The 16,463-nt window shown below is 40.8% G+C and overlaps 1 protein-coding gene across 1 annotated transcript in view; it reads right to left on the bottom strand.

Moving 5' to 3' along the window:
- sima (HIF-1 transcription factor component sima) overlaps positions 1–16,463 on the bottom strand; it is a 163,990-nt gene that overhangs the window by 120,244 nt on the left and 27,283 nt on the right.

The following is a 16,463-nucleotide window of genomic DNA, read 5'->3' as shown; positions in this document are numbered from 1 at the left end:
GATTCTATAACTTTTTCTTAAATTCGTGTTATTTTTTTCACTGATTCTCGGACTGAAAAGCTTCATGGGAAAATCCTAGGTTTTCATAGCACTCGGGAAATTGCCTAATTTGCAAGTGCTAAGAGATGACCGAAAATCCAGACAAAATAAAAGCACTATTAGCTTCTTATTGGGTCGGTGGCGCAGGGAACAGAATCGTGTTTTGATGTTTAATTGTTGTAGATGAGCTAAAAGTAATGAGATCCGTCCAAACAATAACTTGTTACGTTCATTTAATATTAACTGAGACATCGCGATGTGAAAAATTCGGTTTATGAAGTCATCTGCCGCGGTAGTGACACGACACCCTTGGTTTCTCCCACCTTACTCTCATCAGTCACTGCGAAATACATACGCACTGGTTACTCAACGTGCAACTCGGATGAAAGCGAGGTGGAAGAAACCAAGGGTGTCATTACCGCGGTGGATGACGTCATAAACAGAATTTTTCAAAGCGCAATATTTCGGTTACTAGTGAGCGTAGCTGAGAGTTGCTGTTTGGACAGATCTAATTATTTTAAGCAAATCTACAATAATCAAGCATCAGAACACGTTTTTGCGACCAGCCCAACTGACCACTTGCGGTGGGTAGACGATAGAAAGCGATAGAGTACCTATATTGAGAGAGTATGGCCACCGGGCCCCATGGAGAGGTTTAGGACCCAAAAATGGCGGTGCTTTGTTTTGGTTTTTGTGGATGGGAGGAGGGTCATTGCCAACTTTTGACGGTTATCACCAGCCGCACTTGCTGCCAACCTTACTACATCTAAGATAATTTTTCTCAAAAATTGCACACGATTAGCCTTAAAAATATGTAAAGATGTCGCAATAGTGCATTTGAGTAAATTTCTCGTTACGATAAGCAAAGAAAACTACATTTTGAGTCATTTTGCATTACATTAATTTATGGCGTCCGCCATTTTTGGGTCCTAAGGGCTCCATTTAGCCTAAGATGGCTGAGCCAATCAGAGGTGGTAACCCCAGTGGCCATACTCTCTCAATATAGGTACTCTAGAAAGCGAAGGAGAGGGATCTGAGGCTGGATCCATCCGGGGATGGGGGGGGAGGGGGTGTCGTGAATTGCAAATCGCGAGTGGCGAGCGCGATCACCACTTCCGTCTCTCGATGTCGTCGGTGGGCTGTGGCCTGGGGCATGTCGCTCTTACTTATAACCGGGGCCCGTCAAGGTCATCAGACTACGATTCCATCACACCATCAGTTCGACGGTGCAGTTAAGTCGACTATCGAGCAGAGAATCGATCCCGATCGGCCGGGAAAAATCGATCGAATCCGAAGAGTCGATCTACCGAAAGACCGATCCGACGATTTCGATCTTGCGAGAGGTCAATCCGACGATTTCGATCGTTCGATAGATCAATCCGAAGATTTCGAAAGATCCATCCAACGATTCCGATGTTTCTCACTCATCTAAAATTGTAAATTAGTCGATCGAGTACGCCTGGGTTTTCGTAGAGTGATCCTGAATCGATTTAAGATCGTCACGCGGCGACCCAGAATCGTCACGTCAGATGACGACGACGATCTTGGATCGATTCTGTGAACATACAAAGAAATAATTTGTATGATAACGCTGCTCACCAAATAATTTGTTTGATTTTCACAAAGACGACTGGTTGATTTTTAGCTCTGATTCTAAAAATGACCTCCGTTTTCTGGTTCGATTCGATTTTCCCCGGACAAATCGGCTTATCCCTTGAAAAGTGAGCTTTCCACAGAAAGTGAGCTTTTCCAGAGAAAAGTCGATTTTCCGGAAAATCTGTGGACGGGGGGAAAAAATAAGGCTATTCGGATTCTGTATCCAAAATTCCCTTTTTGTTGCTAACATCGAGGTTTTTCTGGTCAAGTGCGCCCTTCCGCCCATTCATCACCATGTGAAGCTCATCAGATTGTTTTGCGTGAGGTAGGAGGGGAACACTGTTTTTTCTCTGGTAACAAATGGGATAGTTGCCACTCTATTTTACTGCTGAAACCGAAAACGATCTTCGTTTTCTCTGAAAAACCTACAAAATTTTTGAAAAATGGATTTTTCGAAAAAAAAATTGTTTTTTAGCTTTAAAAAAACCATTCTAATGGAGACATGATTTTCCGGAGATTTTGGAAGAGGGCGAGGGTCATTTTCAGTTTCAGTGGTAACAATCGAACAGCAATAATCCCATTCGTTACCTAAGAAAAACAAATTCCCCTCCTTCCAGACGTAAAACAATCGGAGGAGCTTTACATGGTGGTATATGAGTGGAAGGGAGCACTTGACCGGAAAAAACCTTGATGTTAGCAACAAAAAGGGAATTTTAGTAGGCATGTAATACAAAAATTCTCGTGTATTTTTGGTTGCTGAACCCGATTATGACTTAAATTTTTTTCCGCCGTCCACAGATTTTACGGAAAACCGACTTTTTTCTGGAAAAGCTCGATTTTTAGAGAAATTGCCCATTTTTCCGGGAAAATTGAACTGATCCAGATAAACGGAGACTATTTCTGGAATCAGCGCTAAAAATCAACTAAGAATAAGTGAACAAATTTTTCGCAATCGACCCGTGTTGACCAGTGAACAGTTGATTACTATGATTTGTACCCACATTTTAAAAACTCCGTTTTTCATTGATAGTTGTGTTTACGTCACGAGAACGTTCAACTACGTGAGAACCAGTGGCGTGGCGTGAATTGCGATATATCGATTGTGGTGTCATTTAAACCTATGAAAAAAGATCGATGATCAGGGTGTTCGCAGCGAACACCTTAGTAATCGATTCTTTACCATAGCTTCAAATGGCGAGATATCGATAATCGATTATTCACGCCACGCCACTGGTGAGAACCCCGCCCCTCGGTAACGGCGATAACCCGCCGGAGCTTTTTTCTGCGCGATTCGACGCTGCGACAAAGCTCCTGAAATCAGCCCGTGGAGACTAGGCCTACGACTTAATATCACTGGTTGAGTTCAACGCCTATTTTCACATAGCACAGTATTTTTTCCTCAACTTGGAATTTTTAACAGGAGAAAATGTACGGCTGTTTAAGCTCAGAACCACTTCTGTCTCTCTTTTTTTTTCTTTTTTTTTTTTGGTGAGATTTGATTCTTTTTGGCTTATTTCGGTCTAAATGATCTGACTACGAATCGACCTCACCTCAGTACTATTATAATTTGACAAAAGAGACGTTGAATCGCTCCCACGTAAAACTCATGACAAAGCTGCAAAGCTGAACACACGTTAAAGATTTATCACACCAGTGCGGAAGCAGTGCTCACTGTCAATATATCGTAATAAACTATACCACGCGTCAAAAGCATGAAACTTGAGCATTTTCGACTGATTGGCCGGTTGTTTGATAATCTCAGTCGGTTTTTCTTTCCACCCATTTTTTTACCTTTTTTCCAATCTTGAGGGGAATTGAGGACTGACTGTTTACAATAGATCGGTCGCAACACACATGCGGGAGAGGAGTGACAGCGGAGAATGTCATGATTAGACAGATACAACCAGTGGTGATTCTTGAAAGTTGGCAACGCTGTGTTTCCTCCATTTAAATCCATTGAAAATATCGATTTTACCGGTAGGCTGCTTTATCGAGAATCGATTATTTTAGATACTTTTAAATGGAGTAAAACCCGTGTTGCCAACTATCAAAAATCGCACAACCAAAATCAGTCTGACTACATCACACCTACTTTCCTCTCACATGTTTTTTCAAATATTTAGTTTGAAAATCGTGCATTTTTTATGACTTGGAGAAAAACTAAAAAGGTCAAGGTCAAGGCGTTGTGTTCTCCAACGCTCTATGAATGCAACGTGAGACGGAGCTGGGCAATGTGAAATAAAGATAGGCCAATCAGAACCATCTGAATCTTTGCATTTATTAGAAAGTCATCAATTACACAGGCTAGATCAATTGAAGCTTTTGCATTGGGATAGGTATGAAAACAATGAGGCAGATGCACTTTTGGACCGCGTCAAGCAGAAAGGAAACGCCAAATCACCTACTGCCGAATTTAATTTGGCAGGTTAATTTTTTACATGAAAACGGTTGTGCGGATTTTTGGGCAAATTTCAGTGAATTTTCTGCTTAGTACGAAGCAAATCCCTTGAAATTTTCAAAGGAGCCGCACAGACTTTCTCTTGTAAAAATTTAACAAGCCCAGTTTTTGGCAATAGTTGATGTGGCTGGGTTTCTTTCTGCTAAACGCGGTTCATTTGACTATATCTCTAGCTTCGTCTACTTTTCAGGACGTTGCAAGATTCATTAAGCGCTGATCCATCAGTCACCAATAATTATTTGTCTTCACTCCGAGAAATTAGAGGAGATCTGTTAGATTTTAAGCGCTCAAAAAATGTTGGATGAGTGGCTCGAGCCATTCGACGGATAAATTGATTTAAATTCTACAGTTAACTATCGAGGCTCTATTAATAGTGCGCTTACCGAGAGACCTTGATCGATAAAGCCTTATCTTTTATTTTTATTTATCGATCCATCTCGTTTCATATACGATCTTAATGAAAGTTCAATTCGACCATCAGTCGCCTGGTTTGCGGACATCTTGGTTATGGTCCACGCGCTGATCTACTGTAAACCTTTAAACACGCGTCGCAGGCAAATAGTAAAATCAGGCATTTGAAAAAATGCCTGATTAGAGGCACACAGTCAAATTATAACAATTTAAAAAATGTAGTACTTTTTTACGAAGGCTTCACTAGTTTTGGATGTTTTGAAAGTAGGAATCCATCAAAGAGGGTTATTCAAAATCGGCGATTTTACCCTACGCTTGGATTTTGCCCGGAGTTGGATATGTTGTTCCCTATCACAAGACACGCCTTTTTCCGGCATTGGCAAGTTCACCCGAAATTTTTCCCGCGCGCTACAGCGTTGCCAAGTTGAAAACAGGCAAATTCCGTAAGTGGCATCAAAATTGAGCTATGAAGTTGCGGTTTTAACGAAAATTCTCTAAAAATTACGCACTTTTAGGATATGACCATGTTTTTAATGTCGCATTAATTTTAACATGCATTATTGCCAAATTTCCGATTTTTAAATTCGACAAATGCTACATATTCGCAAATACCCAAAAAAGCTATCTTCAAATTTGAATAAAAAGTTGTCTAATCGATAGTTCGTTCGATTCCGCATCCATCGATATATTATAGCTCGCTGGGAAACTTTTGGTTCGCGAGATATCATCATTTTTGTGAACAGCTTTATGGAGCGACGACGCTTTTTGAGTCCGGGCGGATAGAAATTTTAGCCTCCAAAAACACCGGGTAGCATTAATTCCATGGTTTCCTATGTAATTTTTGGCGCTGAATCCGAATTTGACCATTTCATAAAAAAATTGTCACCAAGATGTTGCCAAATTTGGCAAAAATTGCTTAAAATCGGCCTTTTTGGCGGATTGTAGCCTGTGACTTGCCAGGAGTTGATCAGACGACAAAATTGGTTATTTCCACAGTTAAAACTCGTTAAACTATCTACAAGCTGAGTCAAATTCTTTCTGCTCACGGTAAAATTAAACGCGCGACAAGCAGCAAACTGAAAAAAAGACACCAAAATTGGCGCTTTTTGCGGTTTTTGTCGTAAGTTTCTTGTTTTCCGATTAAGAGAATGTTTCTTAGGAAAATCCTAATTACGCCGAGTGTAACGACAAACTATTGTATTGTTACATATATAGATAAAGAGCCGCTTTAACAGCGGTCTCTCGGGCCCCGCGACGCCTAACCGCCATAGTCCCTTGTCCACCCACAGGTCCTCAGTAATTTAGAGCGCCCTTGTTCCTTTTTAAGCCCCTTATTGTCCTTTCCTGGGCGTCTTCTTCAGTTTGGTGTCGTTACTTTTTTCTATTAAACTCCATTATCTCAGAATTATAAAATAAAATTGTATTCTAAATATAGGGTAATGAATAATAACGGTCAAATACCGCCAAAATTCAACGATTTGTACGTAATTTTGGCAATATTGCAATGCGTCTTGTCTTGTTTTAATGAAGTCTGTCTGAGGAGTACATTTTATTCATTAATTTTTAACAGAAAATTTTCCATTATTGTTTCAAAATGTGGTTTATTGACACGATTCGATAAAACTCACTATTTTATGAATTTTTCCTCTCTGAACTAAATACCCTAGTTATTAGTATATATCTAAGTTGAAAATTAAATTATTCTACAGAAGTGTATTATTTTGCAAGAGAGATACATTTATAAAATTTAAAAATAAGAGGTGAACAAAGAATATAGGACAATAATATCGAAAAAACCAGCGAAAATTAAAGTATTTTGTTTAAGCTTGGCAACATTGGACTATGTTCGATCTTATTTTATTGTTCAATTTTATTAAATTCTGCTCATGTTGTTCATTAGTATAGTCAAGAAACATTCTCTTAATCGGAAAACAAGAAACTTACGACAAAAACCGCAAAAAGCGCCAATTTTGGTGTCTTTTTTTCAGTTTGCTGCTTGTCGCGCGTTTAATTTTACCGTGAGCAGAAAGAATTTGACTCAGCTTGTAGATAGTTTAACGAGTTTTAACTGTGGAAATAACCAATTTTGTCGTCTGATCAACTCCTGGCAAGTCACAGGCTACAATCCGCCAAAAAGGCCGATTTTAAGCAATTTTTGCCAAATTTGGCAACATCTTGGTGACAATTTTTTTATGAAATGGTCAAATTCGGATTCAGCGCCAAAAATTACATAGGAAACCATGGAATTAATGCTACCCGGTGTTTTTGGAGGCTAAAATTTCTATCCGCCCGGACTCAAAAAGCGTCGTCGCTCCATAAAGCTGTTCACAAAAATGATGATATCTCGCGAACCAAAAGTTTCCCAGCGAGCTATAATATATCGATGGATGCGGAATCGAACGAACTATCGATTAGACAACTTTTTATTCAAATTTGAAGATAGCTTTTTTGGGTATTTGCGAATATGTAGCATTTGTCGAATTTAAAAATCGGAAATTTGGCAATAATGCATGTTAAAATTAATGCGACATTAAAAACATGGTCATATCCTAAAAGTGCGTAATTTTTAGAGAATTTTCGTTAAAACCGCAACTTCATAGCTCAATTTTGATGCCACTTACGGAATTTGCCTGTTTTCAACTTGGCAACGCTGTAGCGCGCGGGAAAAATTTCGGGTGAACTTGCCAATGCCGGAAAAAGGCGTGTCTTGTGATAGGGAACAACATATCCAACTCCGGGCAAAATCCAAGCGTAGGGTAAAATCGCCGATTTTGAATAACCCTCTTTACGGCTTTTCCTTTCACATTCTTCTCCAAATGCTCCTTGTATGATTTAAATTTCAAAATTTGAAAAATTCTGTCATTCATGACACGCAGGAAAAATTGAGACAAATGTTAGTTCAAGGGCTAGAGAACATAACTGATACGGTTGTATTACGCACATTTGTACCAAGAATTATTTCCTTTGTAAGCAAATAATTATTCTGTCTGAAATTAGGATACGAACCAGAAAAGTTAATCCAAGTAAGATTATTTGACTATTAGCCTAAGCATTTGAAGAAATGCCCAATTTGACTCTTTGCCTGCGACAAACCATTAGACTTATTACGTAATACACGTAAGGACACGTGTATTATGTAAATCTAACCGCTGCTGAACCGTTCCTTAAAATACTGCATTTTCCGAAAGAAGGGCTACCGCGTCTCAAAAATGTTGAGTTGATACTGTAATTGTGTAGTGTGCTTTATTCTTTTGTCGACAAAAACAGACGAAATATGATATATAGAAATCAAGTTTAGAGCCCTATGGCTTAATGGAGAATCGTACTGATTTTGTACTTGCGCGATTTGGAATCAAAATGAGAGATGATCTACGATGGTTTCGTTCTCAGAGACTGATCCACACAAAGATAATTTTCAAAATAAACTTTGGTTCATGAAAATTAGGATTCAAATAGATCAACTGAATTGAACGAGGGGTAGGAGTAAAAATGCGAATCCCTCTTCCTCCCTTTAAACTTGAGATGAGTTGGCTCCTTCCTGCTCAGCTTTGTATATCTGACTCTGACATCCTCGTAGATGTTACGAAACTTCACGCCTGTGCCTCCGGCCAAGTGCTCAATTTAGAAATAAAATCACTCTAGACACAAACAGGTTACTATCAGGTCACAAACTTTGATCTAGCCTAATAAATCCGGACGCAGCGCTAATAGTTGAGATAAGACTGATAGAAAATAATTTCTGATTATCTGTACCATTTCAACACCGCACTAATCACACTTTTTCTTCTTTTCTATATACCCCATTAAGGAGTTGTTATGACGTATGAGTCGTTGTAACATTTATTTGTAGCTGCAAATGGCAACTGTTTTCAAAAAAAATGTTTTGGGTCATTTTTTAAAAGAAACGTAAATGAAATGCAGCCCGCGCACTGGGGAATAAATAATAGATAAAAGATTATTTACACTCAATTTTCGACTCATGGCTTTCGTCCATTCATTTTCACCCGGAGTCTTGAATAAAAATACGGAATTCTTTCAGTTGTCGCGCTCTACGAATGTTTAGAAAAATAAACGATGCTAATGAACCATGATCTCTGCTTCCTAAGAAAATCACATTATTAGCCAAGAATGTTCATCCTCTTCAAGCGTATTAAAATTCTTTCCGATTAAACTGTCACATTTTCCGCCAGAAGTAGGCGATTTATTGGCTGGTCGGGAATTGTTTGCGAGGCATTTTATGTCACATTGACTCTATTCCCTGCTGAGCAACTCACCGACGAAAAATAGATTTTCATTGACTCAACCCAAAATTGATTTTCATTGACTCAACCCAAAATTGATTTTCATTGACTCAACCCAAAATTGATTTTTAAATTATGATATCAAAAACTTAGGGGGATGATACCCCCCGATCCCACTTCCTCTGGCAACTGAACAGTGACCATTTGATTACGTGCAGATACATATTTATCTGTGATAAAATTAGTTATTAACTCCGTACATGCGTCTACTTAAGCCATGAGTCTTTATTGAGTTTCCCTTGTCTACAGTATCTTGAGAGAGCAAAAATTGAATCGCACTTTTAGCAAAAGGGCACAAACTTGATTAGAATGTAATCGGAATGGACCTATTGCAAACTTCAGTAAGAGCAAAAGGAGGAGTTTTTTCTTGGAGAAACTGGCTCAAAAATCACGATAAGCGCACCAGCAAAGTCCGAAATGCACTCCTACCTTCACAATCTACGTAAAAAATATGCGTATTTTACGCTTCCCGCTTCAAACACGATACCGCAGCACAGGTGAACATTTCTGAAGAGGAGTCGTTCCATCCAATCCTTGCGCACAAGGATGCTACACAATATTCAACATGGCTGACGCTTCCGCGCGCAAATCGTGAGGGAGCACCACGGTACCACGGTCTTCACCATACGCAAGGAAAATGTAAGCATAAACACACTGGTTGATAAAAACCTGTCTCGTCACTTGTGTTTTGGTGGATTGGGATTTCCCTCCAAAATCGGAATTTTCGAGAACCCGAGACTTGAATTGAATGTTCATGGACTTCAGGAATTATGACTTGTGCGGCCCCTTAAGGGCCACAACTCTTTTTACCGGGGCCCCAAGCAGTGTTCGAAACTCACAGGCGCCAACGTGCCTGAAAAATCGGCCATGGTGCCTAAAAAATGAAGGCTCTGCGCCAACGTGGCCCCTATAAATTGCCCCCTAAAGATATGAATTTTCATATTATGTGATAAATCGAAATTTTCAGCACTACAAAAGAAAGCTTTTTCTATTCTTCACGATTTCATCCTTGGTACTTATGTCTTCCCCAAGTTACAGCTACTTACTAGTTCTGTGACATCTAAAACATCTTGCGTCTAACTTTTCACTAAATGCGCCGTAATATATAGGCAAGAAGACAATTTGGCCCCTAAAAAAGCTTCAATGGCGCCTAAAAATCGGGCTTGGTGCGCCTTGTGGCTCCTAAAACCTAAAGGTGAGTTTCGAACACTGGCCCCAAAGCTCCTACATCAGCATTTTTTTTATCTCGGGACCAAAGTGTGGGCATCGATCTGGAGCCCTCCGTTTTCTTCACGGCAAAAATTCAATTGCTGATTTAACAATCCAATTGCTAAAACAAGTGACTGCAACGTTTCAACGTAGATTTTACAACGAAAAAAATGCTACTTTAACCGCCATTGTAAGCTAATTTAACCACAGGGGTGGTTAAAGTAGCATTTTTGTGTTGTAAAATCTACATTGAAACATATATTGCAGTCACCCTTTTTAGCAACTGAATTGTTGAATCAGCAATTTAATTTTTTCCGTGCTGGAAACGTGAACGGCCTTACAAAGTATGCAACCCGCAATGTGTGGGCCCTTTTACCCGCCAGTATCCCGGGCCCCGGAGCGCTCATCCGGCCCTGCTCAGAGGCGCACAAGGGGCGTACTCTTGAATAGTTAATAGACGATTTTAGTGGTGACGTCACGGAGCGATATTGGTGGTTCGATATCTCGAAAGTCGAAATGTGCCCCAACAAACAAACATAACCTCCAAAATGAACAATTGACGAAATAATGCTAAAACTAGCCTGAAACCAAACAATTAATCCATGGGACTTTAAAATTATGAAAGCTACTCATTTACCAAAACGTTTGAGATCACAATCACAAGAATTGATTGTAAAATAAACTCGTAATATCATAGACAGTCATCGAGCGAATTCCCCTACCCCCCTACCTATATCCCGCAGATTCCTCCATGTTCATTTGTTGGGACACGTTTCGACTTTCGAGGTATCGAAATTATAACGAGATGTGACGTCACACTAAATTCGTCTATACTTTAGGCATAATCGGCGCCGCGTTACGCCGCCGAACGCTGCGCAGCGCAGGAGCTGAACTGTTTTTCGCCGACTCTAATCGCAACTAGTGACACGACGAGGGGGTCGCGACCTCGACGTGACGTGACGCGTGATGACGCTTCAAGTGACGAGCGACGCGACGGGCACCGGCACACACCGGACCGAGTCAATAGTACAAGTCGGACGATATCTGGCAACTTTAAACGCTTTTAACTCCGCTGAAGAAGTTTGAGAGTAGTTTCATCGGTTTTTTTGTGAGATTTACCTTCAGAAACACCCTTAGAAATTGAATTTGAGACGAGATAAACATCAAAATTCGAAATCTGAGCCAAAAATTTGATGTCCGGCCTCTTCTAGTAGCTCCAGAGACAAGGACCGGGACCCTCCACTGGCCTCCTAGCGACAGGTGGAAGCTCTTACTTTCGGGGATTCGACACTTCCTCATGGACGATAAGGAAGATTTCCTCAGATAAGGGAACAACAGTCATCACTCTTTCTTCGGCTATTGACCTACCTACATGGTGGATGATGAGCTTCGGGTGACGTCATGAGCCAAACAAGTTTCCCAAACTATCAATCATGTAGGTAAGTCAACAGCTAATGGAGATGTTGCATGTGTGAGGGATTTGCGATTTGACTGTTGTTTCTTATGTAAAAGTTCGCGAGAAACACGATGGTGCCACTGGTTTTCTCTGAAATCAACTCCCAAGCTCAAAAAAAGCTCTCAAGTGAGGCCAAAATGGATGGGATATCCCACGCTACCCTGAGAGTCCACGTCTACATCAGAACAAACTCTCCATGCAAAGATAGGGAGCAAATACATTGACAGGGCTGCCACTTTTTTTGGGGACTCCACAAGTGAAGACACGGCAACCCTGTCAATGTATTTGCTCCCCATCTTTGCATGGAGAGTTTGTCTTGATGTAGGGGTGGACTCTCAGGGTAGGGCGGTATATCCCCTCCATTTTGGCATCACTTTGAGAACTTTTTTGAGCTTGGGAGATGATTTCAGAGAAAACCAGTGGCACCATCGTGTTTCTCGCAAACTTTTACATAAGAATCAATGGTCAAATCGGAAAAATCTCACACATGCAACATCTCCATTTCGACAGAATCCACGAGTCTATTTTCGTTTGTTGTAGAGTTTTGCCTCAAGTTGACGCATTTCGTTGCGGCAGTGGAACGTATCGAAATGACAGCATGCATGGAGAGTTTGTCTTGATGTAGAGGTGGACTCTCGGGGTAGGGCGGGATATCCCCTCCATTTTGGCCTCAACTTGAGAGCTTTTTTTGAGCTTGGGAGTTGATTTCAGAGAAAACCAGTGGCAATATCGTGTTTCTCGCGAACTTTTACAAACGAAACAACAGTCAAATCGCAAATCCCTCACACATGCAACATCTCCATTGTGTAAGCCCGAAGGTAATTGCTTCCACAATAGCCGAGACACGAGTGGAGGGTCTCTTGTCTCTGGTTAGCTCGCTCTACTGTGCGGCATGAGGCAAAGCACTCGACGGTCGCACCGACTTGACCCACATCGGGGCGATTTTACATGGATGTGCATTACAAGTTCGCGAAATCTCTAGTTAGCGGATCAGCGGGCCGCCCTCCCCCACCCCGCGCGCGCGCCCCACGGGCCACGCAGAACAGCCAAACGCAACCGAGTCGCCACATGACACGCCGCCGCACGTCATTTCCCGTTCCTTGGCCTACCTCAACTCAAATCTTCTTGTCCCCGCGGTTCCGCGGTCCTCTCCCGAGTGCTCTCATGCAGTTGCGGGGCGTGAATTGCGATACATCGATTGTTATGTAATTTAAACCTACGGTAAAGAATCGATTATTGAGGTGTTCGTTGCGAACATCCTCTTTATCGACCCTTTCCCGTAGGTTCAAATGGCATGACAATCGATACATCGCGATTCACGCCACGCCACTACTCTAATGTTCCTACGTCTTAGAGTAACTTGATAGAGACTGGACATGGCGCCCCTTCACTTTCAGGGTTCCCATAATTTCTTCATTTTCACGTCCCTTGATTATTTTTGTTTTTTCCTGACTCTGGAATTTTCCAATTCCCTGACTTTTTCTGACCGTCTGACAAAATGTCCACTTTCTTATGAGTGTTAAATATGATGACTTTTACTAAACTTTGGACAAATTTTCCTTGCCTAGAAATCAAATTATGGAAAAAATCACACTCTCAAGAACTAGTTGAAAGATGGAAAGCCTTCAATATGACCAGCAAAAAGTAAACAGTTCAAAGATCAGTGATATGTTTTGGCGATCGGTAGATGTGTCCGAGATTAACTGACTTTCCCTGATTCCCGATGTTCCAGACCGTCAGCAACCCTGACTTTCCATGGAGGCCTTGAAACCCAAGAATGACGGCGCTTTGTTTCAATTTTTTATGGTGAAGGGGAGTCACTGTCAACTTTTGACGGTTATCACCAGCCGCACTCGGTGCCAATCTCACGATATCCAAAATTATTTTTCTCGAAAATAGAACACGATTTGCTGTAAAACTATGTAAAAACGTCGTAATAATACATTTGAGCAAAACCCCCGGTCCGAAACGCAAAGAAAACTACATTTTAAGTCATTTTGTATTTACGTTTACTTTCAGCGGCCGCTGTATTTTTGGGTCCTAGGAGCTCCGTGCAGCTCAAGATGTGCAAGCCAATCAAAAGCGGTAGCCACATGGCGAATTGGCGATACTCTCTCTACCAAGTTACTTTCGTTCGTCCTTCCTGGCGGTGGCACGGTGGTCTGAGATACAGATTTTCAATTATGGATCAAACCGATTAAGTATCGATCAAATCGAGTAATTATCGATTAATTTTGATCAAATGTGCGCAGGTCCGTCACGGGACGCAAAAATGAGGCACTAGCATCTGGCACCAAAATGGTCTCTTTTACTTGTTAGCTAAGTATTGATAAACTTCCACGCATTTCCTCTTCTTCGTTTTCCTCCTCAACGTGAAACATGAACTAAAATATCAAAATTTCTTGACAAAAAAAAGCTCATCTTAAAAAAAACCTTAACTACCTAGGTGGTAAATTTTGGGCGAAATGCCCTGACTTTGCCCTGACTTGTTTAAAGAAAGAAAAAAAAAGTGGACTACTCTTAAAAAGGTAGACCTTGCACAGCTGCAATCAATGCGAAGCGTGAATGATCGATTATCGATATTTCTCCATTTGAAGCCGAGGTAAACCATCGATTATTAAGGTGTTCATTGCGAACACCCTGTTTATCGATCCTTTTCCATAGGTTTGAATGGTAGAGCAATCGATCCATCGCAAAACACGTCACGCTACAGATCTGCATTCATACAAGACTAGATACTTACTATCTCCGTGAATCTTGGAATGTTTCCTTCCAACATTAAAATCCCAGTGCTAAAAGTGTGAGCCCTCTTTTGACTACAATAGTAACGCCATAGTATTGAGTAGCTGACGCTACTCAACATGGATTTGTGTACATCACGAAGCCCTCTATTTAAATTTTTGATTACAGCCCGAAAAATTGTGGAAAATTAAGCTTAGCGCAATTAAATTTTGACACGCAATTGCAAGAATAAGCGTGCAAGCACCGGACAAGACCTGTCACATTCGGCAACTCTCAAAGGCCGGCGGGATTAACGACTTTTTCAAGTCGTGAAATTTGGAGTCGAGCTCGATTCTCGGTGCACCCGAATCCCCTCATCGTATTTCCCGAGAGAGGGAGCGCCCCCTCCCCCCTACTATAAGCGCGTCCGCACTGATGAAATTAATCACGGATAACCTTGCATTATGCCACGTGCACATTTATCAGTTCGTGGTTCAGGTGAATGAACTAACAATAAGAATGTTTATAGTTAGCATTTCGATAAATTCAGAGCCTTTTTCTTACCGCGATAGATAACGAACTGCTATTTCAACTCAAAACAACGCGAGGGACAATGGGAATACACGAAGTTGGGTTCGGACCCAACATGCGACTATTTTAACTCCGCGGTCGGCCGGGTTGCATACTCTACGTTTTTCGGGCGAAATTTGAGATCTGCATGCCCACGACCTGCGCGCTCGCGATGTACATTGCCATGCTAAGGAAAAACGCCGTATGAGCCTTTAGACGCTGCCAGATTTCCTTCACTAAAAACCGAGTTTACTGGTAAATTTTTGAATATTTTCTTCCAAAATGTTCGGACAATTTTTTGCGCAATTTAATCTAAAATATCTGAAAATTTCAAGGAAAAATGTGCATGAATGTCGTCGAAAAAGCATGTTTTATCAAGGGAAATTTGGCAACCCTCGAATGTTCAAACGGCGTTTGTCCTTATCACGGCATTACAGCTCACGTTTTTAGACACATGTGCGATCAGAGGTTTCCTCGAGCGTATGCAACCCGGCCTACCGCGAGGTTAAAATATCTGTATGCCGTGTCAAACCCAACTTTGTATAATCATCCATTGTTTTACGCTCGTGGCATTATTCATATGCCGAGTTTGTCTTTTGAAAAACAACTCAGCTCGTAAATATCGCGTTACAAATCCGTGGGACAGGCGACAGGAGCATCCAAATAGTTGACCAAATAGACGTCATTCTCGAGGAAAACGCTATTTGCACCCGTATCCTAGCGCGAAAGCAGTTGGCAGATCTTACAATCAGATATCGCCCGCAAAATCGAGTGTATGCAACCCGGCCCACCGCGAAGTTGATATAGTTGCATTTTGAGTCCAAACCCAACTTCGAATATTCTTCCATTGTTTCGCTTTCCGCGCATAATTCAAACGAAGAGTTTATCTTTCGGATGACATCTCGGCTAGTTTAAATGTCGCGTTGTTTTGTTCATAATGATTTTTCTTTGTTAACCGAGGAACCTAGGAAGTTTTACGAGATATTCTCGGATGATTTCCATTCCAAAACGGGTAGTGGAAGGCTGCTCTTGTGAAACGTATTTTCCTATGTGAAAAGTAAAAGATGCCCTCCTTCAAAATTAAATTTCATTACGGACTCCAGTTTTAATTAATATCAGGAAAAGAGAAAAAATTCTAGAGCAAAGGAGTATTTTTTTGTTGAGAAGATTGATGCGAAACTTCCTTATTCCACTCACACTACTTAATTTTCATTTACATACGTACATGACTCGCATGACAACTTGATCATAAATCTTGTCACATGAACTTTCGCATGGTCGATAGACATAATAAACGGATTCTTTACGATGTCAGACTGTTCCCTGGCATTAGAGTATGGTTTTTTATAACTTTTATTGTCAAGATGGATGATAAATCATGTTTTTTTTGGTTGCTGTTCTAATATTTTGATGTCACACACAATGAGTATTCTGCGAAAACCTGCTAACAGTCCTTACTAGGGGTTTGCAACAAAGCGAGGACTTTCAGAGGAGCAAGGATGTGGCCATGGTCTGTTTCTTGCCTGACGTAAGAAATATAAGGAAAGATGGAACTATAACTTTAGATGGTAATCTCTATGGCCAAGAATTTTGACTTTTTTAATTTTTTTATTATTATTATTTCTTTCTTTTAATTTTTCATTTATAATCTGACAGAAAATACCAGTACACAATTTGTGGTATAAGGACGTCGCATCAAACA

This window comes from Bemisia tabaci, chromosome 1 (genome assembly GCF_918797505.1).
Source record: "Bemisia tabaci chromosome 1, PGI_BMITA_v3".
Taxonomy (NCBI): domain Eukaryota; kingdom Metazoa; phylum Arthropoda; class Insecta; order Hemiptera; family Aleyrodidae; genus Bemisia; species Bemisia tabaci.
The sequence above is the reverse complement of the archived record's forward strand: the minus strand, read 5'-3'. Positions and strand labels throughout refer to the sequence as shown.